Below are 26756 nucleotides of genomic sequence, written 5' to 3'. Positions count from 1 at the left end.
AGAGCCAAATGCTAGAAATATCCCTAGAAAGACAGAAATAGGCAAGACATCCCTGCTTGGCCTGGTTACACAGCATGACTCAATAGTGGCCACAGATTTGCAACACATTCAAACTTTATAAAAAAGGAGGAAAAAGAGCAGTACTTATGCAGGCAGTGAGACAAAGTTGTTCCCTGCAAATATAGCATAGCATTGAGCACTTACAAATTATTAACTAGCATGGAAGTTAAAGAATTTATTTATAACAAAAGGAAACAAAAATACCCCAACTGGAATAGCAAAACTATACAAAAGCATAAACTACAGTTTTTATTCTGATTTAACTTACAGTAAGAAAAAAATTAATCACATTTGAAGAGCCATAATATTCCAATATTACCTGGAAGGAAGGCCTTCCTCCCTTTAATGCCTGAAGTTTTCATATGTTATTGCTAACCTGCTTCATTCAAAGTTCCAAAATTATTTTTCCACTGATTTGATATATATATATATATATATATATTTTGCAACTAGAACTTTAAAAAAACAGCTTGAGAAGTTTTACTGATTATTTGTTAAATTAACTAAAAATACCTTTATTCATCTTAAAGCCAGATTCAGGCTTAAAATTGCAGCTGAGTTTCACAGCTTTGAGAGATTTGAGATTCGAGCAGTTAGCAAATTCACTGGCTGAGACACTAATGTGACAGTGTATTAGCTGTTCTTCTAGCCTCAGTGGTTTCCTGACAACCTGGTAAAAAACTCAAGCCTTCTAAACAAGATGAGTTCTGGGTGGCGAGGGGAGAGCAGTGGATGTTGTTTATCCCAGCTTCAGTAATGGCTTTGACACCGTCTCTCACAACAACCTAGCAGACCAGTGATGTGGTTTGGTCAGATAAGTGGGCAGGGAGGTAAACTGACTACAAAACAACCGGTTGATCTTTACAAGTTGCAGTTAGCAGCACCAAGTCTGGCAAGACACAGCTGGAGTACCCCAGCAGAAGATGTTGGGGCCAAGACAATTTAGCCTCTTAATCAATGATGTGGATGCTAGGACAGTGGGTACCAGATGATACAAAACTGGGAGCAGTGTCTGATGCACTAGAGCACCTTGCTGCCATCTAGAATGACCTGGACATGCTGAAGAAATTGGCCAACAGAAACGTTGTGCAGTTCAACAAAATTAAAATGCCACATCCTGGGCAGGAATAATTCCAAACACCACTATAGGCTGGGAAGCAGCTCCCTGAAGAAGGACCTAGGCATCTTGATGAAAAAGCTATAAGCCAACAATGCACCCCTGCAGCAAAGCAGGCCAACAGTGTCCAGCACTGCATTAAGCAGAGCATCACTACGAAGTCAAGGAAGGTGATCCCTCCCCTCTCCTCAGTCCTGGTGAGACACAGCTGGAAGGCTGGGTCCAGTGAGACACAGAGAGACACAGGCGTGGGAGACTGAGTCAGCCAAAGGACCAGGAAGACTGAGAGGGCTTGGAGCATCTGACAAATGAAAAGAGGCTGACAGAGCTGGCAGTGTTCAGCCTGGAGAAGCTCAAGTGCATCCTAATCAGCCTACCCATGCCTCATGGGGGGAAGCAAAAACGATGGAGCCAGGCTCTTTTCAGTGGTGTCCAGTGACAGGATGACAACCAACAGGCAGAAATTCAAATACAGGAAACTCAATTTAAATACAAGAAAACTTCTCACTGAGAGAGTGACTGAACACCAGACCAGACTGCTCAGAGAGGTTGTGGAGTCTCCATCCTTGGAGAAGCTCAGAATCTGATGGCTTGTTCTGTCTGACTGTGATCTCAGCAGGAGGCGTTAGTTTAGATTATGTCCAAGGGTTATTGCCACCCTCATCCGTTCTGTGATGTTGTGAATATGCATGTGAAAATAGAAACTCTTTTACTAGAGATATAATTTTGCCACTCTAAGCAATCACTTGCCTTTCCTTGCAAACTGTTTCTGAAACTTTCATGATCTGTGGAATTATTCTCTTGGCCATTTTGATAAACATTTTTTTTTCCATAACTCATTCACTCTGTTAAGAGGAATTAAATCCTTCCAGTCTGAAAGAGCATGTGTTTTCAGGGTGAAAAAGCAGGAAGAGGAGAATATTACAGGATGAACTTCTTATGCTAAGAGAAAATACAACCGGCAATATTTAGAGAAGACAGCAAATGGACACTTAGAATTGGCTTTGTCAACACCTGTGATAAGTGGAACTATTCATATGCTTGAAGTTAGGCTTGTGATTAAGAACATTGAACAAGGATCAGAGTATCATGCAAGGAAGCCCCTTGAATTCTGTTTAGCAGATAGACAAAGTTTAGAGCAACAAAATCAGCCAAGCAAGGCAGACTAATATAAATGCTGCCATATCCCTGGCTGTCTTTTCACTGCTTGTCCTACTAATAAAGATATACCCACTAGCACATAAAGTTACATCTTATTTACTTACAGAGTTTCTATGCCACAGATACCGATTCACAATCAGTTTGGTCTACACTCATAAAGTTCTTAGGAAATTATTTTCATTCCAAACTCCTAAATATGGACATTAGAAAAAGACACTAAGGTTTCTAGATATGTTCAGATAGAACCCAAAAGCTTTGCTACCAGGAAACTAAGGTCACTCTCAAACACACATACATGTGGATTTACAGTGCACATCATCCTGAGATTACCCACTGATGTGCACCACAGTCATATGCCAGATAGAAAAGGCTGGACATGTATGACATGCACCATACACCATAATGGAAGCATTGTTTTCTTCATTATAGGGCCATCTTAGCAAAAACAGGGCACCAGGGTACCACAAATGTAAGATACTCTAACCTCCATTGTGCTTTAAGGTCAAGAGGACCTTAAAGGAGGACAGGAGATATCTAATCACTTTCACTGTTGCTCACTAATAAATTAGCTTGGCAAGTTGTCCTCATTTCAATTTAGATATTTTGGAGGGAAAATAAAATTGTAATTTAGGGATAGAAAAATTTAGAATAGTGTTGCAAGGGATTCCCATTGCAGCTGCATTGTGGTTTGAAGAGTTGGTTGTTTTGGGTGTGCAAGTTGCTTTTCTCATAATTCAACACACCTGAGAGCTGTCTGCTTTTATATTGCTCAGAAAATATCACTTCCTCTAAGTCCGGTGAACAAATACAATTTAACAACACTCAGAGTTATTTTTATTATTATCTTGAACATTTTGAGAACTCTATTATCATATTGACTAAAAGAAATATGTGAGGAAACAATTTCTCCCTTGCTTGTTTTCTCTCCTTCACACAAAAAACCCAAGGCATCCCCAAGATTATTTTAACATTGAACACAAAAATTTAAAAATGTAGCTCAGGTTCCTTATCAAAAACCAGTAAATTTTATAAGGAAAGACTGATCAGCCTTCCTCATCTTTTGTAGACAACAAAGGGCCCCAAGAGGTTTCCAGTTCCCCTTATGTTTTGGTAAAAGCAAACTGCAGTTCAGATAAAAAGAGAAATTCCATATTTTGGCCTTGAGAAACAGATTCTATTGAAATGAGCAAATGAATCTCAGAAGTGGGGAGATGCTCTGAACAATTAAGCTGCCTCCTCTAGTCTCTTGAGCCTCATAAACTGCACCTAAGTTTCAAGGACATTTTTACTAATACTGGATTTAGGAAGCTCTGATTTACTACTGAAAAAAATGTCCATTAAGCCACTTTTAAATCCTAACATGTTGCAAAATAAAAATTAAAAGCAAAGCAGCAAATACAGCTGGCAGTGCCTGGTTTCTGTGAGCTCCTCTGCTATTTGTATCACTCCACCACGCAGAGCTCACTCCAAATGGATGTTCTGGCAGAGGTCCCAGACACACATGCCACCAAGTCACAAGCCGCTCATCGTCACACCACTCTCGATAATGAGAGCTACAGCAGCAGTTCTTCAACATCTTTTCCTCTATGCAATCCTGGGATACATTCCTTATGAACTCCTGCCTTCCCCAGCCAGATGGAGAACTGCTGACTCCCGGAGAAACAAGAGAGATGGGGAACTGCAGGCTGCCCCATGGGGAAGAGGTTGCTCCTGCAAGGAAAACCATGGGGAGGGCAGCTAGCAGTGACTGGGCAGAGGTAGCAGGAGCAGGCACTCAGATCTGACCACTGCTAGAGGAGGATAAGCTGGCAGCCTCCACAGCTGAAGGCCGGTACTGACTGGCCACTATTCCCACAATGCTCCGTGCTGTGTTTGCCCTCCTCCTTCATCTTCCTCAAACAGCTGAAGGCTCCACAACCCCGCCAGCCCTGCCCTAGCCACCTCCTCCCAGGTGCTCCCTTTGCTCTGCTCTCTGAAGCACACAAGGCACAACCTTCCTCAACCCCACCCCAGTATATTCCACATTCCCCAACGGGCAGAGGTGTGTCCTGGCTTGGCAAGCCACTGAGCCGCATCACTGGGAAAGGAGAACAGCAAAACATTATATGGTGTGAAAAGCTGGATGAGAGGGTAGGTAGCTGGTATGTGAGAGAAGGAAGATTCAGAGGGAAAAGCTGCAAAGCAAAGTTGAGTCCAGGTGAGACACTGAGTGGTAGGCACAGCAACAGCAGGAGAGAGAAAAAAGTAGACAAAGATCTTCCTTCAAAAGAGCTGGAAAGAATTATGTAGGATTGTGACCACATTTTTCCTCAACCACCCAGGCTTGCCTTCCAGCTAAGCAAAAAATAGGAAAGCTCATTTTTTTATTGTACACAGGGAAGCTCTGGGAAGCTTCTTTTGAGAAGAGTGGCTATTCCTCATTCAGGGGACAAGAAACAGAATTTTCTTTTGCACATTGCTTCAAGCACTGAGATAATCCAGGTGCAAACTTTCTCCTGAAGCCTGGAAACAGCCCTAAGCATATACAAAATACTGATGAGCTGAACAGTTAGTTCATTTCAGAAAGCAATGGAAAGGAACAGCAAAAAGATCTACCAGCCTGTGACAGCATATGTGTATGCTGAAAAGTGAAATGGATGCTTTTGGAAGTGGCCGGAAAGGATTATAGGTGAGGACAGAGGCCTTAGCTACACTCAGGTCTAATAGAAAGGACTGAGGGTTTGGAAAGCAGAAAGTGGAAGCATGAGCAGCTTGAGGTTTTTATGAGAAAAATCACAAAGAATGTGATGACTGGGAGGAAATGGGAAGAACTCTCTAAGGAAGGCACTGAAACATATGCATATACATTACATTATTGTCTTGCTCTCTAGGCCAAGAATGTAACACATACATATGTTCTCTATGCTCCATGCTGGGTACTTGGGTGGGTTTGGGGCTACACTGCATCACCAAGAGGGAGGAAACACTATTGATCAGGATCTAGCACAGGTGTTACCATCCATTAGAAACCACCACAGTCCTGAAGTCAGATTTACCATTCTGCTAAATCAATGAATTCACACTACATACAAGGCAAAGACTAAGGAGGATGAAGGCAGTTTCTCACTGGTTTTTTTTTTTTGATGCAACATGAATTTCATTATACAACTTTAAATCAGCCTCTCATGTGCACATAAGACATCCCTCTTTCTTACAGGCCCACTAGCTGAAGTGGCTGGCAGATGAACTTGTTGGCACATTCTGGGGTGCTATTGGCCATTCAGAGGATAGGTAGCATGAAAAATCAGTAGGCATCTCTGTGTTATGAGATTTTGGATGGTTTATCTTACCCACCTTTTTGGTCAGTATAGCTGAATAGGAGAAAAAGCTGTGGTGTTCCAAGAAAAAGGAGGCTTCAGAGGGAGAAGAGGATGACAAGCATTAGACAGTCTGGTATGTGCCAGCAAAAGCAGGGACATCATAAGGGTGGCAATTTGCTGCCTTTTCCTGATGTATGTGTGACTCCAGCAGGGCTGTGGCAACCTCAGCCAGCACTGAGTCCTGCATGAGGCATTTTTGGAGTGGTACAGCTTCAAGGATTCAGCATGCCCCTCCTTGCAAGAAAGATGTTGTGCAGAGTGACATTTAAAACACATTTCATCATCAGGGCATATACTCTTCTTTCATAATATCAGTTATCTGCCAATAAATCATTAAAATGAAAAATTGCTTTCCAAGACAGCACAGGCCTTTACCACACCTGCCTGACTTCAGCAGCACAAGCAGAGATTTTTTTCTAGAGGGATTTTGGGTTTTGGTGGGGCTCCTTCTTGCTATGTTTTACACATTTCAGGCAGCCAGAGACTTCTGCTCAACAGAATCATGGTATGTGTGAAAACTTCAGGCTTAAATAGTTAATGTCAAATATTAGAAGTATAGTTCTCAAAGGGAACCTGAAGAGAAAAGCAAATCACAACTGAAATCTCTATTATAAGTAAGTCTGCAGTAAAAGTCCAACTCAGTTGTTCCTAGGGAGAAAATTGCAGATATGGAAGAAAAAAATGCTTTGAAAGTACAGGGCTTCAACCAAGTTATTACAATGAAGTGAAGAAATGGATGTTACTTCTGTCACCTGTAAATGCTACAGGGTGGACCCAAGTCAGTCTCTACTCACAACTACTAGTGCCACCATGACAAGCAAAGGCATGCATATTGTCAGCAATGTAGTTTTCTCAGCATTGAGACTATAATTTAATTTACTGCGGTTGACATAAAGTAAACACCAGCTATTGAAAAGGATATTGCCTGTATCATTAGAATCCACTGAAAAAATACCACTGGAGAAAAGGAACAGCTTTGACCCAGGAAAATCCAAGTGAGGAAACAGAAAAGCAAGGCAGCAGAAAGATCAACTTTCTGGCCCATCAGTCTAAAAGAACAAGCATTAAATCTTCAAATGGGTTGTAGATCCTGTGTATGGTTCTGAAGGTATTATGCAGAAATGCAGGCATTATGCACTGCTTACTTACAATTTGCTTGGCTAAAAACACACAGTTAGTGTATCCTATGATATTGGACCTTGAATGGAAGAAGTGTAAAATGTGTCCCAGGATACATGCCAGGAAAAGGAGTAGGAAGGTATTGCTTTGGGAAGCAGCAAGTCTTAGCTTTTTGAAGGCTGTTTCAGGGAGGCAAGGTACAGGCTTAAAGCAGTGGCCTGTGCATGCTGGATAAACTGCCAAGAGCCAGGTCTGATGCAGAGTGAAACAACCAGTCTTCTGCAGAGCTATGGGAGAGCTGATTTCACTACCAGCTGTTGTCTGCTTTGGACCTGCTTTCCCCTTAGATACTGCTGAAAAAGACCCTCTTTGCCCACATCAATAATCCTAACTCATAAAATAAACCTGGACTATAATAAATGAAGCACTTGTTGCTGTGCACTGGCTGCCTACCGGCAGTGCACTTGTACTCTTGATTGACCACTCAATTAAGCTGAGCTCAGAGTCTTCCACCAAAGACACTATTCGCTTCTGTCAGATGGCATAAAGTATTGTAATCCCAAGAAGGATTAGTGGAGCTGTATCGTTTTACATTACGTGGGAAGTAGACTATTTACCTTAAACTGCATTTAATTTCCTATGCTACTTATTTCAGCTTTTCCTAGGAGTTATTATTGTGATCCTGAAAAGGGAAGTAGAGTTACACTGAGTATTAAGACTCAACAAGATAGTTTTGGCAGCTGAGACACACATTCTGAGATAACAGAGCAGTGAAATTCAGTTCCTAAAAACAAGCTTGAATTCTGCTGATGTGATATTTACTTGTGTTTCACATTTACTAGTCTAGTGTTTCCTTCCCTCTCCTTTTTTTTCTTTTAATTTAAAATAATTTGTAAAATAGTAGGCAATAATAATAAATCTCTACTTGCAGCCTCCAGCCACTGACAGAGGGATTGACTTCCTCATTAAGAACAGGATAAGGAAGTGCAAGCTTAAGGCAAATACTGCCATGGTTTCCTCTGAATACTGAGCACCACTGGACTTAGGCCCTGAGAAAAAAAGAATGAGAGTGGAGAGAATATGAAAATTTCAGAAAAGGACTAAAAGACAGAATACTTCTAAGGAAATATCTGGAAAAGTGGAAGTATAAAATGAGAGAAAGATTGGCTTGTTTAATGCAGAAAGTAATTAGAAAAATGATAGGAAAGAAGGAACCTTCTACTTTCATAGAACCAGTGAGAATAAAAAGCCAGTATGTTTAAAGAAAAACAGCAAATGGCAACAAGCTATTACCTAATTTCTCTATCTTTAAAAAATCAATTTTAATTATTTACTTATCCCTTCCTTTTTTTGCTTTGTTAGTAAAATCACTCTCTTTCAGAGGGAAGTGTTTGTTTAATGTAGTAAGAACATATATGCAATTACTGTTTGTGGGGTTTTTGCTCCATGAAATGTAATTAAACCATATTAAACAGTTTAAAAGATAAAAGAGTAAAAAATTAGAAATCTCTGTTTTACTGCTTTCCATGCTTAAAAATAAACTCAATGAATTGATGGCTTTATGTTTTCAAATTCTGAGTAGAACATTTCTTAGTTCCAGAATTCCTGGAAAACAGTAACTTAAGAAAAAAACTAGGAACAGCAAAAGCTCAACAAATAGCAACTGTAACTTAATAAAAATTTACTTAATTTCATACTCAGCTGCAGGAAACACCTGCAATTGTAACAGAAATTTTGGTCGCTTACTCAACTATCAGACTGAAATAGTTCATAGGTACTTTAATATGTTTTTAATGTGGATTTTGCTGGGGAGGGAGGATAATCCACTAATTATTCAAAAGCTTTAAACTTTCCTATTCTACAGTAAAAAAAAATTAAAGCTCTGACTGTGACTCCACCAACAAATAGCCTTTAATAATTTCCCACTTACTGCAGAATATTTGCATGAATGTTAAGAAATAATTCTGAACATTTCCTTCACCTTCAGGCTCAAATGCCCAATGAGAATTTATCATATTAGAATTAATCATATTAAAGGATTACGCTGCCCTCATCTATTACTTAGACTTTTTGAAAGCTTCAGACAGTAAAAGTCAATTTACAGAAGTATCTTCATTTTTCAGGAAAGTATTCTTAGAAATTGCAGCTTATTAATACATGCAGTCAAATATTAAAATGCTTTCCTGCAGTGCTGCAATGCTGGGGGTTTCTGGTATGCACTGTAGTCAGATGTTCATTTAATACAATAGCAAACAGTATTAAATTTATCAACTTTTACTATACTGTGTGCAACTGCCCAGTGTTAAATCTTTCTATTAAGCAATTCAGCAACTGGATGGCAGGGAAGATGACTGGCCTGGCTGAATAGAATTTTGGCTGGAACTCAGGAAAAAAAAGAGTTTATGACCTTTGGAAGAAGGGGGTAAGCAACTAAGGAGGATTACATGGATGCCGTGAAGTTATGCAGGGAGAAATGCAGAAGTGTCAAAGCCCACCTAGAACTTAACCTGGACAGTGCACCCTTGCTAAGTTTGCAAACACCAAGTTAGACAGGAGTATTGATCTGCTGGAGGGTAGGAAGGCTCTGCAGAGGGATCTGGACAGGCTGGCTCAATAGGGCAAGGCCACACTTGGGTCACAACAACCCCATCCAGCACTACAGGCTGGGGGAAGAGTCACTGGGAAGCTGCTCAGAAGGAAGGGACCTGGGTGTGCTGGTCAACAGCAGCTGAATATGAGCCAGTGTGCACCCTGGTGACCAAGAAAGCCAAGAGCATCCTGGCCTGTGTCAGCAACAGTGTGGCCAGCAGAACCAGGGCAGTGATTCTCCCTCTGTACCCAGCACTTGTGAGGCCACACCTCAAATATTGTGTCCAGTTCTGAGCCCCTCATTATGGGATAGACATTGAGGCACTGGAGCATCCAGAGAAGGGCAATGAAGGTTGAAGGTCACAAGTCTTAAGACGAACAGCTACGGAAACTAAGGTTATTTAGCCCAGAGCAAAATGGGCTTAGAGGAGAACTTATCACCCTCTACAACTGCCTGAAGGAGACTGCAGACAGGTGTGCGTTGGTCTCTTCTCCCAAGTAACAAGAACAGGACTAAACAGCCTCACATTGCACCAGACGAGGTTTGGATTGGGTGTTTTGAAAAATCTCTTCACTGAAAGAAAGCATCAGAACAGGCTACCCAGGAAAAAGGTGGAATCAGCATCCCAGGAAGTACTCAAAAAACATGTAGATATGGTGCTTAGGGACATGGTTTAGTGGTGAACATGATGGTACTGGATTAATGGCTGGACTTGGTGATCTTAAGGGTCTTTTCTAACCTAAATGATTCCATGATTGTATGAAAAATCTCCTAAATAAAGGTGATCATGTAGGCAAAGAATGAGCAGCAGAGGGAAAGGGAATATGAGAAAAATGGTAAAGGGGAAAAAAAAGGAACGTGAGCAAGCAGGATGCTCCACTGACAGTAGAAAAGATGCAAGACAAAGGAGTCAGATTTGTACCTAAGGAAAGAGGTACACATGATGGGAGGTTGTCCCTAACAGCTGATAACCTGTCATCTAACTGGATCTACAAATAAGAATGGCGTATCAAATGTTTATGGAATTTGGAGTTAGGTTTTTGAACAATTCTGCCCTTAAAAGATATGGCAGTGGGCAAAGGAATGTCAGTGAGTAAAAAAAAAACAAAAAAAACAAAAAAACAAAACAAAAAAAAAAAAAAAAAAAAAAAAAAAAAAACAAACAAAAAAAAAAAACACACAAAAAAAAAAACCAACAGATTCAATACTATACTATAGACTGCAGTAATTGAGAGGAAACGCAGGATTATGCCTAATCCAGTACGGGAAATGGATGTGGTTAGTGAGAAACAAGTGAAATGATTGTGTACTAATACTTAGGTCATAGACCAGAGAAGAAAAAATGGAATTTCAATTGCTGATGCTAAATGTGAAGCAATATATTGCAGGAATAACAGAAAATGCAATCAGGATTGGAGCACAACTATGTTTGGGAAAGGTGAAGAAAGAAGTAAAAATGGAGGACAAGAACTGAACATGAATAATGGCAATGAGACAAGAAGGGATAACATGAATAATACAAAATCCTTTTAGAAGAAAGGCACTGTGCAGCAGATTCTCAATTCCTTTGAAAGAGATCTCTTCTTCCTTTCCCCCAAAGAAATTTTTACCTGACATGCAAAAGACACAATTCATAGCAGAAAACAACATTATAAATTTTGAGTTAGAAATAGCAAAACAAATGGATCTAGTAGCAGGAGGGGCCCAGTTATCTCTGGATGTGAGATTCTATGTTCTTTATTAAAAACAGTTAAACAAAGAGGATGGTGGATTTTCTTAAGGTTGATTTTGGGAGTAGTGAAGTTTTCTGTAAAACAACTGAATTAAAAAAATAATGAGTTGTCAGACCATTATTTGTGTTGTTGTTTTTTGTTTTTTTTTTTTACACTAAATAGAGATACAATCAAAACACTTGTAATAAAAGCTCAGGACTTCAAAGGGACAAGTTTGATAAACTAAACTAAAATAGTTTATTAAATATTCACCTGGCCTGCGGAGATATCAGACAGGAAGAACTATCTGAGGTCTTGGGACATTGCTACAGAACTACAACTGAAAAAGCAAGACCATGAACAGAAGGACTGAAAGCCAAATTTATGCTATAAACTCATATGCTGGAAATATTGAAGAGATGCTCATAAAATCACACAGATAAAGTCATATATATATATATATATATATATATATATATATAATCATGAAAGACAATGACTTTGCTGAAGTCTATCAGATGTACTTCTGCTAGACAAAGGTCACTGCGGTGCTCCTGCTGTACAAGTTAAGAGCTCATCTCGACCACTGAGCAAAGTTTTTCATTACTCATATTAGAGGAAACTGGTCTCAAACTGGTGCAGAGCAAGTTTGCCAGGGTGGTCAAAAGAACAGATAAGCTTTGCCTGGACAAGAAGAGGACCCTTGGTTAACCTTGGAAGAGGTAGACTTCTAAGAGTGCTACAAGGTTTGTTTCCACAAATATTTTGCAGAGGCGGTAAAAGAGCTATTTAAGCAAAACAACAGTGTTAACTAAGAACAAGTGGCTATAAACAGGCCACAATTATATTCAGCCTGAAATTAGAAGAAAGCTTCTAGCCTGACTGCACAGAGGTTTTGGAACATAATTTTAATGACAACAGTGAAGACAAAGAACTTAACAGGATTTTGATCACTTTGCAAATGGCATAGCAGGAGGAGGTTGCCTGGAATAGTAAGAGAACAAATGCAAGGATCAGGAAATGTTTTCCATTCCTAATTTAAAGAAAAAAAAAAGTTCACTAAAACTTGGCAGAAGCTATTCAATACTGTGTTTTAATGGCTGTCTTTGTTATTTCATGAAATGTACTTAAAAGGATTGTTAAAAGAAAAACCTTTCTGTTGAAAGACAACATGGTGTTTTTATGAAGTAAAACAACAAGTATCCTGGAATCCTAGCCAGCACACTGAAAGCCCATTAAAATAAGTAGCAGCAAATTCATTAGGAACAGTGATAACTATAAAAATGAGGCATTATTGCAACAGCCTAAAATAAATGTATTCTGGAGTTATGTATTTTGGTAAAATTGATGATAGGAAAAACCATCTGTGGTTTGGACAGTGGATTGGGAGTTAACAGTTCAGTTCCTGAACCTGACATAAACTTTAGGGAAGCCATTCATTCTGCTGCTTTATTTGCTAGCTGTAAAAGTAAAATAATCATCTTCTTTTCCCTTGCCTGATATATATCAAGGTCTCCACACCTGGAGATGGCGACTGTTGAGAACATCAGGGCTGGTTCTCATATTACATTTCTCATGTTGCTGTGACCAGCAAATCGATCATGCAGGATGACTTTGGCTCTGCCGTTTTATTCCCACTGTGCTGGCTTCTAGCAACAGACTGAGCAGTGCTTTTACAAGTAAAATCACACTACAACTTGGAATCCAACCACAGCAGAAGTCAACCTTTCTATATCAACCTGAAATGTCAAAGCTCTGGCTTGTAAATGAATAATATATAAATGGAAGACAGGGCAACTATAACCACTCTGCACATGGTCAGTCACAAAACTCTCATATAAATAACTGCCAGTCTTCAAGTTCAAAGGTCCAGATTAGTCACACTTTTAAGATGCAAGTAAAAAATAAAATGTACATTATGTACTTCATTTTTAATATCTTTTCATAGAATATACTCTTTATTTTAAGACATCCCTTTGAATGCTTGTTTTATACAACTTCTGTACCTCCCACCAACATAACAAAAGGAAATGGGATAAACCCCGAGGATTACAGTGTAAGCAGAAAACCTTGCTGCATGTCTGAAGAAGTTTATGTGAAAAACAAATATTACCATATTAACATAAAGGTTGATTTTTTTTTTAGTCCATATTTTGTCATGGAAGGCCTTTCATAATTCTCTTGCTTATTATTATTTTTGCAACATATAAGGAAATCTATTCTACTTCCTGTGAATTGAACACCTACAAAATTTCATCTTCATTTTAAAAAGCCCAGCAGCTATGAATTAATAAACCCTATTTAACATGATGCAGGACACATTGTACCTAGCTGGTATGCAGAGAGCAGAGTTTTATTATCTCCCTTCTGCCAAAAAATCCAGTGAAGAGATGAAGCAGCTCTTTCGATAGATCTGGAAGACTGCCCATGTTACACAACATTCACAACATTTTAGGTTACTGCTCAATGGTTACATGAACAGTGCAGATTAATCCCATGCAGAAAAGAAACAAACAATGCTTATAGTTGTGCAAATCAGAAAGCAGCCACTCACAGTAACACTGTGGGGACTATTTTATACAAGGGAAACAGACAGATAGACATTGCCTTTTTGCATATGAAGTTGGTTTGTCATGCATTGCACACAGGCCAAATGTGCAATGCATGACAAACAAAGGAAATACTTCAGGTCTTTGTGCAAGGCTTTATGTAAATAACACCAAACTGACAGCTTCAGGTAGTCACATGTCATTATGCTTTATCAGAAGCATTCCTGACTTTACAGATCCAATCCTAAAAGCAAAAATGTTCACTTAGGTCTCCTGAACCTAGGAAGAGTGTTGGTGAATGAAGAGGAGACAAAGACTAAAGAGAAAGGGTCTTCCTGCATACAGCTCTTTGTACAATTGGAATTTGCCTTTGAAAATTCAGTCACCACAGGCTGCATCCTTGGTGAGAGAATACCAATCTCTCTCTTTTAAGTCAACCATGTTTGAGGAACTGAAGTGCATCAAATGCAACTCAATGGGAAAGCAGGTCAAAAGTTAAATCTATCACAATCTCCAGGCACCAGATTACAACAAGCATGTTCTCAAATTAAGCGAGAGAAAAAAATCATGAAAGGCAATGCAGCACCAAGATACAAACTGCAGCTCATGTAGCTTCCAAGTTCCAGCCTCCAGGAAAAGCATGGCAGATACCTACTGCTATGGACAGGTCTTCTAGCAGTTTTCCCTCAGCCATTGGGCTACAATCCTAATTGGAAACAAGTTGCTGAGACAGATGGACCTTGTCTGCCTTCATATAACCATCCTTAGATCTTCTGGAATGAGTCCACAGAAGAGCCTTAAAGATCATCACAGGGCTGGAATTGTATGAAGACAGGCTGAGAGCTAGGACTGTTCAGTCTGCAGAAAAGAAGGCTTGCTGAAGACCTTATAGCACCTTCCAGTACCTAAAGGGGGCTACAAGAGAGCTGGAGAGGAACTTTTGACTAGGATACATACTGACAGAACAAGGGGGAAAGGTTTTACACTGAAAAAGGGCAGATTTAGATTTAAGATGTTTACATGCAAACACCCTTCCTAACATTTATTTGTTAGGAAGAAATTGTTTACTTAGAGGGTAGTGAGGCACTGGAACCGTTGCCCAGAAAATTGTGGATGCCCCATTCCTGGAAGTGTTCAGGGCCAGATTGTATAGTGCTCTGAACAACTTGGTCTAGTGAAAGGTATCCCATGAGCTCCCATGGCAGAGGGGTTGGAATGAGATGATCTATAAGGTCCCTTCCAACCCAATGGTTATTCTATGATTCTGTCATTTTTATGTTTGTATTCTCCAAGTCTGTTCACACACACACAAAAAAAAAGACACACAATATGCTTTTCCAAAAGGTCAACACATGGTTTAGTATAAATCAGTGATAACTTTGTAAAATACTGCCAGCCTTGAGGGGCTTACACAAAAAACGACTAAACAAAATAAAAATCTGGAAATAGGAGAGGCAGAAGAGGAAGCTTATTTTACAAGCTTTTGATTAGCTGATTTGTTTTCCAAAGTTTGTTGCCATAATTGGTAGGGGTGATATTTTTACATTATCAAGAATACTTTGCAGGATTCAAGCTCCTTTGCCATAGGAAAATTTAAGCTCTAAAACTGCTACAAATTGCATCAGTACAGTATTCAGCATGTTATACCCTCTAAGACTGGAATTTCCTTGTGGTTTTTTCTCTTCTGGTGTTCCTCAATATTAGTTCACATAATGGACATTGCAAGTGTAAACTGAACCTGCTGATGAAAAGATGGAGAGCTCTCCCTTCTACATCAAAACTCAGGAAAGGTTTAGGAAAAAAATCAGGGCAGTGTTTTATCTACTGCAGCATTGAGACTTCTTTCCCTTTGCTTATATGGGAATAACCTGAAGAAGATTCTCAAAATACTTCCTTGATCTTGGGAAATCTCTGGAGTGACACAACATCTCACTCTGGTGCTAATCCCATGAACTACCATTTAATTTCACAACCATAAGGTCTAAACCATGAAAATAACTTCAGGGGAGCTGCATCTGCCCTGGCTTGCAACAGGATTCTTGATGGCACACCTACAAGTGCTTGCTAAACTTCCTTTTCTAAGCTGTCTGGCACCAACAGTGGGATGGGGACCAAGAACCTATGATAAAGGGCAATGTTCTTCCCTTTGGCCAAACGTCTGCTCCCACCATGTGAATCTGAGAGCCTTTTGGCCTACCCTGGGCCTGGGAGAAGATACAGCTCAGCCTTGAATATTCTCCCTGCCTTTACATAGTAATGAAAAAATCAATGACCATAGGAAACGTATTAGTCTATCAGGGTGTTCTGCACCACAAGAACAAAATTCCTGAGAATCTCATGCCATGCTACAGACAAAAAGACAGAAGAGCCTGCTGGCTATAAAGCATGCTGTTAATCTTTGCTTTTATCTTTCTCTCACAAGCAAAACAGTCCCAGCTCTAGGAATTTTACATAATTCATTTCACTGCCAATTAAAATAAAATTCTAATTACTGATTCAGATATTGGTGGGGGAAAGAGGAGATTAGCTTCTTCCTAGCCTGAATTTCCCTTGTTTTCTATCACCCTCAGTCTGCTGGAGGACAGGCAGCACAGGCAGCTGGGGTTAGGCAGCTACTCCTTTCTGCTGTACCTCCTTTATTCCTTCTCCCCACATATTGTTCTTCCTGTCCTTCTGAGGACCAGGAGTGGTCCCACAGACGCGTCCCTAGTGGTCCCTTTCCAGATGTCTCCTCCTAATTGCTCGTGGCAGCTGTTCTTCCCCAAGCACACGTGGGCCTGGCAGTGGGGGCTGCTTACTGACACCCTCCATGGGGCACCCCACAGCCTCACTCAAACCTCCGAACTTACACCACAAAACTCGCTGACAACAAAACCCCAGAAGCCAGGGTTGTTGTAATTTCAGAAATCACACTGCGAGCCCTTCTTTTGAACCAGCAAAATAAGGAAAAGGAACGGCGAGAGGCCAAAACACGCATTGCCCAGGCATCTCCGAAAGCTGCAGCAGCTGGGCTGCTAACGCACACGGCTGACATCAGCCAGGCTCGGTTTTTGCAAGCAACTCATTCTGTTTTTTCCAGACAAAATCAGTTTTAGCTTCAAAATCCAGTTATCCAGGTGGGTATCTCTGGTTTGGGGAAAAAGAGGGGGTGTTTTAAGCATGGGGGAAATGCACTGGCAGAGTACAGGAAGGGAATGTTGCATCTGCTGGGGTTGCAGTTGGCAGAGTTACACCAGCAGGACTGTGAATTTTGTGCCAGTAAAACTTTCAGGGTAATGCTCCAAAAGTAATAGCTGTAAATATTTATATTTTATGCTTAAAAACCCTGACTGCACAGAACTGCTAGATGCTGGTGCATGCACTGGAGGGATAGAAGAAGGGGAAAAATGTCAAGGCCCAAGATGTTGTCTGCTAAGGAACTTCTAAAGTAAATTTTCTGTAGCCTGTTAGCAAGAAATCATCCGTTTTAGAGAGAAGCATGCATTGGAGTGTTTTGTTTTCTCAGAGAAGCGTGGAATTTGAAGCCAGGTCTTTTGGCTTATCTGTTGTAAACCATGACTCTTTCTCAGCACCACACCACTCAGTATTTCCTAGAGAAGGGATTCTGAGAAAAAAGAAAGAGCCCCAGTTCCCTAGAAGCATTAAATTAACACAAGGGATCTGTAAACGAAACAGCAGAGGTTTGAAAGCCTTACCCTTTACTGTTTCCTGCTTTCTTGGAAAAATCTCAGTATTAAAACAGATTGGATTACATTACAGGACTAGTTGCTGCTGAAGAATTTTATTTTGGGTTATAAAACACAATGTTTGCTGTTTTTCTAATTCAATTTGCTTTTACCTTCCTTATGTCACACTGTTGGTAAGGCTCCTGTGAGAAAATGCAGGTTGTTATTGCCTGCAAACTACCCCAATTATCATCTGCTCTCACTTTGTAAAGTAACATGGGCAGAAACTGTGTAGTAAATATAACGCTGATCTAAAGAAGTATGTTATGATTTTAAATCCATTTACAGCTTTTGCTTTGGCCATATAAAAAAATGACATGAAGAACTTGTTTCCCCAAAAATCCACAACCTTAAAAGGTTAACACATCTCTAATTTAAAACAAACATTAATACTAATACTACCAACCAGTTTACATCTCTGAATTATAAAATGTGAACAAGTGATCTTGCTAATTTTATTTTCAAGGGCTTTTGCCTTTGTAGTGAAGTTTTCAGCTAGAATAACAACATCAGCAGCCTCGTGTGGACTCTGAATAATTTCACCACAAACGGCTGACTATAACTGCAGCCCTATGCCTGCAGTCCTGACAAGGAACACTTGCATTTAATACAGCGTGAATTTTTGCCAGGTGATAGCTACTGGATCAGGCTTCCTGGATAGGATAAAAATCTAAAGCAAATTTTTATTTCATGTTTAAAAGTTTTAAGTAGGTGAAGTGAGAATTCTTGGCTCTCCAAAATTACATCAAAGATTGAGGGAGGGAAAAAACCAGGAGATTCTTGGTAGCAATATATTTAGCACCTTTCTTGGAATGTAATTGTTACTGGAAACTTTGGGGGTGTATCCATATGCATTAACCACTCTTATACAGTAAAGTCTGGTTTCTGAACTCATAGAAGTATTACACAATATTCTAACTACCTCAAGAGGCCTGATAATAAAATCACAGCATTTCACAATAATTCTAAAGATAAAGAGAATAACCAATTTAAGCTGGAAAAAAATATTCTATTGCATATGTTACTGCAATTACAATTTCTCTGCATACTGCAGTGATGCTTCTCACATGGCAAGTATGATCAGAGCTAAAAATATAAAAGTGGCAGGCCTAGACAAGTAATTGACTCTGCCAAATTTACATATGTGTGTAAAAATTTGATTTAGTTTTATGTCTTTTTCTAAGTATTCATGGGCTATATGAAAAATGGGAGACAAAGGGAAGTTGCAGTGAAAACAAATGATGCAGTTCAGGATCAGATTGTTTTTCCTGTTGTCTTTTAATAATATGCATCTATTTGGTTTCATCTTCCTCATGCCACCTGTAAGCTAAAACAGTGAACTTTTAATGTAGTATCATTTTTTTAAATGATGCCATAATGCCCGTAAATAATCCTTTTTGAGATGGCTCAGGACAGCACAGCACTATCAGATTTGAAAAAGAGGGAGTTATGTGACTGAAAATCTATAGCCACTGTCCAGTCTGTTCTGGAGTGTTTATAAGCAGTTTTGTTTAAAGGTAAGAGAACAACAGGACAGTCCACAAAAAACCTATACATTCCTCTTGACAACTACCACCACCTTTTTTAAAAAAGGACATGCATCAATCTAAAATCAAACTGCCGAGCCCTTTTTAAGCTAGACAGGAAGAAAATATAAATGACATGGACTAACTAATGAAAATGATGCCAGAACTCTACAGATTTTTAAATTATTTATTCTGGTTCTTCTTACATACGAATGTAGTTTCTAATATAATGAGCAGAAAATATAGACAACCAAATACACAGTTATTACAGTATTAAACAAATACTTCAAGTGCAAAATTTTCTGCATTTCCAACTGAAATACTATGATATTTTTCAAAAAATTAAATACAAAAATTATGGCTCAGACTTGCCTGCAATTTTCAGGTGACTTAAAAATGACCTGCAAAATAAATTAAGATACTATTCACCAAAATGGATTCCTAGTTGAGTATTCAGATCAAACTGCAACAAGGACAACAGCTCATATTATCTTTTGAACGCAATTTTAAAACTCAGGCACAGAATTATAGTAATTTTGAGAGCAGAAGGAATAATTATGGTTCATACAGAAGTCTTTCTGTCTCCCAACTGCACATGTATGTATTAAGTTTATTATAAAGTAACTAAGTACTTGCTGAAGCAGAAAAAAAAAAAATTATTTTTGTTGTTCAATACACAGTATGCCTGTTCAGCTCTTAACACTTTCAGATTTATTTTCTTTTACTTCATCTCCTTCAGAATACATTTCCCACTGACCATCAGATATTTCAAAGTACTGCCACTGTCTGCCTTGGGACATGAGGGGTGCTCCTTATTATAACAACTAAGTCCCAACTGCATTAGAAAAAGCCATTAATGGACTAAAAGTATGCCAGGCTGTCACAACCAATAAATATCCATGTCTGAATGTTTTTAAAGGAAGTTAATGTTAAATCTAGGTACTCTCAGTCGCAATTCAAATAGAAAGGAAACTGTCTGAATTCTTCCCTCTCTTCTAGAATGCAATCCCTATAAACTTCTGGGAACTATGGATTTCAGGAAAGTCAGACCAATATTACACAAGCATATTGAACTTTATGGAAGTAAGTTATTTTAAAATCTTTGTAAGTTTCTACATCCACTTATTCTTTATATAGATATACACGTGGGTAGTTGTGCATACACGTGTACTTTAGACATCTGCATACGTTTGACTTCTTAAAAAATCTTAAATATTGATCAGATATTTTGTGATTAACCTAAGTGCCAAGCTACCCACAACAACAACAATAAAACTAGTCTTAGAAAGGATTTTTCTTAGGCTTTTGTAATATTTGCAGAAACAGTTCCATATTTTTAATATTTATAGCTAAAAATATATTCCACTTACAGATTTATGTATAAAACACAGACAGGCTATATATTTAGTAAAAATCTTCAAAATAAATATGATTAGTGAATATGGTACAGTATCAGCTATTTTATATAAACATTCACATTTTTTAGACTATTGTGCTTTTCTTTTTATAAATAGGCTGTGCTAACAAATAGGTTTTAAGAACTTACCAAATATACAAAATATATTTATTTTGCAAATAATATGCTTGGAGGAATATACTCCTGATTTAAATGTGGATGATATGACAAAATATTTGCTTTGAGAAGAGGGAGTGACAGAATTAGAAAAGAAAATTCTTTCTGTCTGAAATATTTATGCAATTCAGTGTTCCTAGTCTAAATCCTACTCACAGTACAAAATATGAAAACAAGTCAATAAAGCTTGACAATAAAGCCAGAGATAGTGCTGTAACTGATAGCCTTGGGTGCAAAGGAATAAATGGCTTAAATAGAGAACATGGACAGATTTTCACAGATTGATGGCCCACTTATTTAGCTGCTTTCAGTGGGACTATGACAATTTAAACCAGCTGAAGGTCTACCCCACCATTTTCTTGTTCAAACAATTCAATATGATCCCTGCTTCAGGGAGAAAGAAGGACAAGATTTCTAATAAAAGGAATACGACCACCTGATTTTGTGTTTTCTGTATTTTTTAAAAAGGCAGAGCTCTAAAAGTCAATAATAATATCCCGTTGTAGATGTGGGACTGAAATCAATAAAACACAGTAAATTCAGTTATGGGAAACAGCTTTGAATGGTTTTAATTATATTTTCCTAGAAAGGCTTATAGAATGTTATTGATATTTGACCTGGAAAGTTCTGTTTTCTATTACAAAGTACATAATATCAATACAGCACCATATATGTCTGCATTCAAAGTCCTTAACCCTTTGCAGGCCCCAAATGAAAGGAGAAGCAGGTGGATTTTCTTTTCTTTTTTTTTTTAATCTGGGGAAAACAGATGTCATCAAACATGCCACCTGTCATAAAGCATTAATCCTCCACTGAAGTAGAGAAGTAATGAGGTCTGAAACACCATCACATTCTAGCATGATGAAGAAAGAGCACAGATCATTTCTCCCTGATGGTAGTTTTTATGTTAACTGCTATGATATCTTTTATTTTACAAATGTCTCATTCTCTCTCTCTCCTAAAGCTGGCTCATTTGCCTGGCATCCCTGGAAGTCTCTGCCTTATGTCACTTCCTAAGTGCACATACCAGCTGATTGAATCCTTTATTAAATTAGATACTGAATAAGAAAAGAAAAAAGAAAAGAAAAGAAAAGAAAAGAAAAGAAAAGAAAAGAAAAGAAAAGAAAAGAAAAGAAAAGAAAAGAAAAGAAAAGAAAAGAAAAGAAAAGAAAAGAAAAGAAAAGAAAAGAAAAGAAAAGAGAAAAAGAAGGAGAAAAAAAGCCATATAGTATGAGCAAAGGAATCCAGTTTCTCAGAACTATAACTTTCAAATCCATCTGGTCTGGGAGAAGGACAATAAAAATATATGGAAAGTGATTAAGAAATACTCTACAATAGCCACTCTAGCTAGTTACCATGGGTCCTGTGGGTCCATCCACCTTGTGCATTCATACCACAGCTAAGCAGCTCCAGGAGATGCATAAATGAATATCATTGCCTCCAGTAAATGTAAGAGAAAGCAGACCAGCAGTCACTCGCCCAAGGCGATGCTTCAAATCAGCGTTAGAACTGGGAATAAAATTCCCAAATCATTCTGCTTTCCTGGTTTAGGCACCTATTCAGTGAATTGCAGCACAAGAAAAAAAAAAAAAAAAAAAAAAAAAAAAAAAAAAAAAAAAACCACAAAAAAAAAAAAAACAAAAAAAAAACAAAAAAAAAAAAAACAAAAAAAAACAAAAAACCCAAACAAACAAAAAAAAACCAATTCAAAAAAACCCAACAAAAAGCACACAGATAAAATTAACAGTTTGGTGTAAAGGGAAAATTATTTCAAGACAGTAGCATCGTGACTAGGCTAACAACAGCCAAATAAATATGCATTCAGAGCTCAATCAGAGTTTTCATCTAAAATGGGACTGCTGATAATCCCCAAAGAAAAGTGGGTAATTTAAATGCCCTGGGCATTATGAGGACACTTGTTCAAGAAAAATGCAGGCACACTGTGGCCAACAGTAACCACTTCACTACTTACAGTATATATATACTCTCTATATATGTGTTTGTACACACACACACATATATACACACTCTCACACAGACACAGAATACAGCTCTCCAGCTCTCCGTGATAATTCAGTAAGGTTAGAAGTGAAAAGGAGCTGCCTTGAAAGGATGACAGAAGTGAATGGAGACAGCAAGGCTCAGATGCATGCCCCAGTCAAACATCTGCAGGATACAGAAAATCAGAGCTATAAATATAGGCTAGAAATATACAGGAGTCACTGGTGCAATAGGCCAAGGGAGTTGTTTCAACACCTTGGCATGCTACATGGAATGATCTTTAAAATACATTAAAAGGGGAATATATAGTGAGAGTGAAAAGGCAGCACGTAAATGATTAAAGAAAACAATCTCCCACCCAGTTAATGCTCTGTTGGGTTATGTCCTGCACCAACACAGCTTCAAACTGATACCAAGGGGGCACCAACACACAAAGTGATTTTTCTTCCTCTTTTTCCTCTTTTCTTTTTTGTTTTAAATACTAAAACAAGGTTTCTTAAGAGCCGCAATTAAAATGCAACTGTTAACCCTAAGAAGGCAGAGAAGGAATTTTTCATGAGTGAAGTTTTATTCATAACTCAGTAATCCAGGGATTCTTTCATGTTTCTCAATAAGCTTTAAACTAACCAACTCAATATTTGGATGGATGACATATCTGGGAGTGCTTTGAAAATGTCATTTACTGCAAACGTAAGCAAAAGGCTCTTAGGATAGTTTTTTGATGCTTGAGGAGGAAGTCCTTGGAGAGACCATATACAGTGATATAAGGACAGGGACTAAATTCATCAGTCTTAAAGAAGAAGGGAGTGTAGTGCCCTCAGACTGTGGCAGAATCAGTCTTTACAAGTGTGAAATGTATGGTATTTGGGTAAATGAACTGGATCAAGCCAAAACAAAAAACTAAAATGGAGATGAGACCACATAGGGGGCTCAGAGACAACTCAAAAACAGGAGATGGCTTGTGACTTGCAAGACAGGATGTAAAAGGCACAGTTAAGCCTGGGTGAGAAAGCCAAGAAGTAGGAATGCACAGCGCTACCAGATCCTATACAGAATACAAATCCTACTCATTTACCACAAACAAATGGAGATCTGCATGTCAAAGAAGGGATGAATGAATTGGGGCAGCAAGACTGCAGTCTGAAGAAGGAGCTAACAAGCTCCAGAAAGTGTTGTCCACATCCCACCCTCACCTTTGCTACTGACCCAGCACCAGTAGCTCTTTCTACACAGGAAGAACACTTTCAGTTGAACACCTGCCTAAATGCCCATCTCCTGGCATCATTTTGCCAAACATGCTGCCCCTGGTTTTCATGAAGAAAAAGCCCTGCATTCTTCATGAAGAGGAAAGGCAGAAAAGACTTGAAAATGTTAACCCTCAAGAGTTAGAAAGTAAAACCATGCATTGTTCCCTGTGCCATACTTGCAGCATGTCCCAAATACCCCTTCAAGACATGCCAGGAAGAAAGGCAACTGGTCTTATGCACTGCCTCAGTAGAAAGCTGATTTTTGGGATCCTGGTTTGGCACCCAGACAAAATTTATTCATGGTCCAGATCGAGACCAGAGTTCCGCATTTAAATCTCTCTTCTGCAGGCACAATTGTCATGTGAGCAATCATTTAAATCCCATTTTTGGTAAGATTTTTAGGAGGAGAACAATAAGATGGCATGTGTGACTGCAACCCATCTCAGCCACCCGTGGGAACAGAGCAAACAATGAACTTTTTTACATAGTTTTTTGCTCTTGACTTAAAAGCAGAAATTCCTTTTTCAAACAACATTTATGGATAGTCATTGTGACCTGGACATGATTAAACTATATAAACTATAGATTAGTTTGGAAAATTCAACTGTCATAAATCAGTTGGATCAGAAATACTGAAAAAATAGCATAAAGCAGCAATGGTGCTTGTTGACAGAGCAAACTGAAACCCTTTAAAAGAGCAACTATTCCTGAAACATCAATTATGCACTGTCAGTTTTAGTAGCCAATTCAAGACAGAACATGAGAACACCAGACGTTACCAGCTGCAAATCTTATCTCAGTCCCAGAGGAAGAGGGAAAGACAAAAGCTTTAGATTATGTGCAATATACCAACAAATCAACAACAGGTTGAGTAAAGAAAGTGGAGGTTTAAGCAGCTACTGAAACCATGAGCTCAGCTGAATGACAATGTATATGTTGCATTAGTTTCCTCTTTTCCAAATGCAATAGAAGGTGTTGATCACAATCTTCTGAAAGCTTTAAACCTGTGCTGTAGTTAACAAAGATTCCGTGGTAAGTTATGAATACCTGGGTTTCACCCTGGTGTTAAACTCCTCTCCAGCAGCAAGAGGTGCTTTGCGAGAAAAATTCAAATCTTTGGAAAGCCCATCCTCTGAAACATCATGATCTTTACTATTGTAGCAGTCAGCTGTATTTTCATTTATGATTTTAGAACACTAACTACTGTAAAAGCTTCAAAGCCTAACAGTAAAGTGCTTACACAAGATCAAAGCTTTCAAGGTTTTTATTTATGTACTTGATAAAAAAATACATCATTGCTAGTCTTTGAGATGCCTGACAGCTATGTTCCTTTAACAAGAGCTCCTTCTCTAGTTCCAGTGCTTGATGGGAATGTGAGAGATTTCTACTCTGAGATGTTACCTAACACTAACTAGTCTAAAGTTCAGATTTCCCCTATATGTTCCTTAGGCCAGGCCACAGAGTAGACCTGAAAACTAGCACCTTCATTTTAAGATATATATAATAAAAGCCAGCAGGTGCTGCAGTGACTTCTACTCCATAGGCAAGGTTCTTTACAACAATTTAAATAAATTATTAGCAAATTAAAAGATTTTTCATTACACCATCCAAAGGTCCTTCACTATTTTCCTTTACAGATTACAATTTACCTTTTCCACCATAGTAAGAACAAAAGCAGAAAAAAAAAGGGCAACAAAAAGGCAGCCTTGCAACAAAAAGAGCACCTTTTCCGTAATCTTTCTTTGAAATGGTTCATTTGGGCTCAGAAAAAAACACAGCAATAAAAACAACGCAAAACTTAAATCTTCAACTTGCAGAAGAGTTATGACTGGCTTTATCTTCAAACAAGAAAGATTCTTTAAAGTTCCATTTCAAGACTTTGTAATGACTCCACACCAATTATTGAGCTTTAACTGAAACTGTACAAAATAGCTGCAGACAACAGACAAACTTAAGCTTTTCCTCTGGATTTAGTAATGAAGAAAACTACCCTGAAATTAAATTCTGCTGCATTTTACAGTATAAATGTAACAGACACACACTTTCTGTACCAGGAAAAAGCTCCAGCTGCTATGTACTGCTTGTTCAAGTGCAAGACTATGCTCACCAGGGTGCTGCCTAAAGCAAAACACCCAACTTGTACAGAGAGAAAAAAGTAAGTGATGTAAAACAATTCTAAAGACAAGCCATTTACCTTTCTTCAGTACTGAATATCACTCACTTAATGCAGATTTCCCCTTTAGAAAACACCAGGAATAGCAACAGATTCAGCTGTTTTTCTTCCCATGGTCAAAGGTTCACCAGCCAGCCTTAGTACACCACAAGGTAAAAGGATTATAGTCTGCCAGCAGCATCAATTCTCTTGAATAGCCTAATTTCAGTTACTAAAATATATTCCTTTTCCATAGGAAATAAACTACTTAGGTATGTATATACATTCTGAATTCAAGCTACCAAAGTAGGGTGACCCGCTCAAAGCTGAGAATACCTTTCATCACTTCCTCATAACCTGTAGGCAAAAATAAGTGTAGAATCAGTTGCAGTTCTGTCAAATCGCTACATGTTTTCTGGCATTGTCTGCAGATGCCCATATTTATTTTATAAATCTGAAATGGTTGGGGAAAACTTTGTAATAGCACATTTCCCATATCTTAATCCTTAATCATACCTTGTTTTAAGTGATTGTCCTCTGCCTCTACATCTGAGGTGGTTAATTTTGGTGTTCCAGATGCGGCATATGCATTTTGTTCACATACATGCTGAATTATCACTTTGCATCAAAATAATTATGACTGTGATGTTAAAAGACAGATTTTTTTATTAGCTACCTCCAGTCAAATGAAAAAATCAAACTGAGTAGTAAAACCTATGCCAAAAAAGGCAGTCACTAAAAACACTGGGATTAAATGCTCACTCTCAACTTATCCATTCCTAGACCACTGTTCTGACTGGATTTTCTACCTGGGACAGGCATCAGAGGGCTAGATGTGGGGAAACCAAGAAAATTACTGCATATG

The 26756-nt window shown here is 38.6% G+C and overlaps 1 protein-coding gene and 1 long non-coding RNA gene across 3 annotated transcripts in view; one reads left to right on the top strand and one right to left on the bottom strand.

Annotated features, from left to right (window-relative positions):
- The window catches only part of CRADD (CARD and death domain containing adaptor protein), a 76213-nt gene that overhangs the window by 31241 nt on the left and 18216 nt on the right, over positions 1–26756 (bottom strand). The gene's annotated exons all lie outside the window — the stretch shown is intronic.
- LOC110469356 (uncharacterized) lies at positions 13741–21697 on the top strand. The gene is made up of 3 exons (XR_002465231.3): positions 13741–16783; positions 19918–20001; positions 21456–21697. It is a non-coding gene; the product is annotated as an uncharacterized LOC110469356 (long non-coding RNA).

Source organism: Lonchura striata, chromosome 1A (assembly GCF_050655825.1).
Source record: "Lonchura striata isolate lonStrDom1 chromosome 1A, ASM5065582v1, whole genome shotgun sequence".
NCBI lineage: Eukaryota > Metazoa > Chordata > Aves > Passeriformes > Estrildidae > Lonchura > Lonchura striata.
Note: the sequence above shows the minus strand (reverse complement) of the source record. Positions and strands in the feature narration are given on the sequence as shown.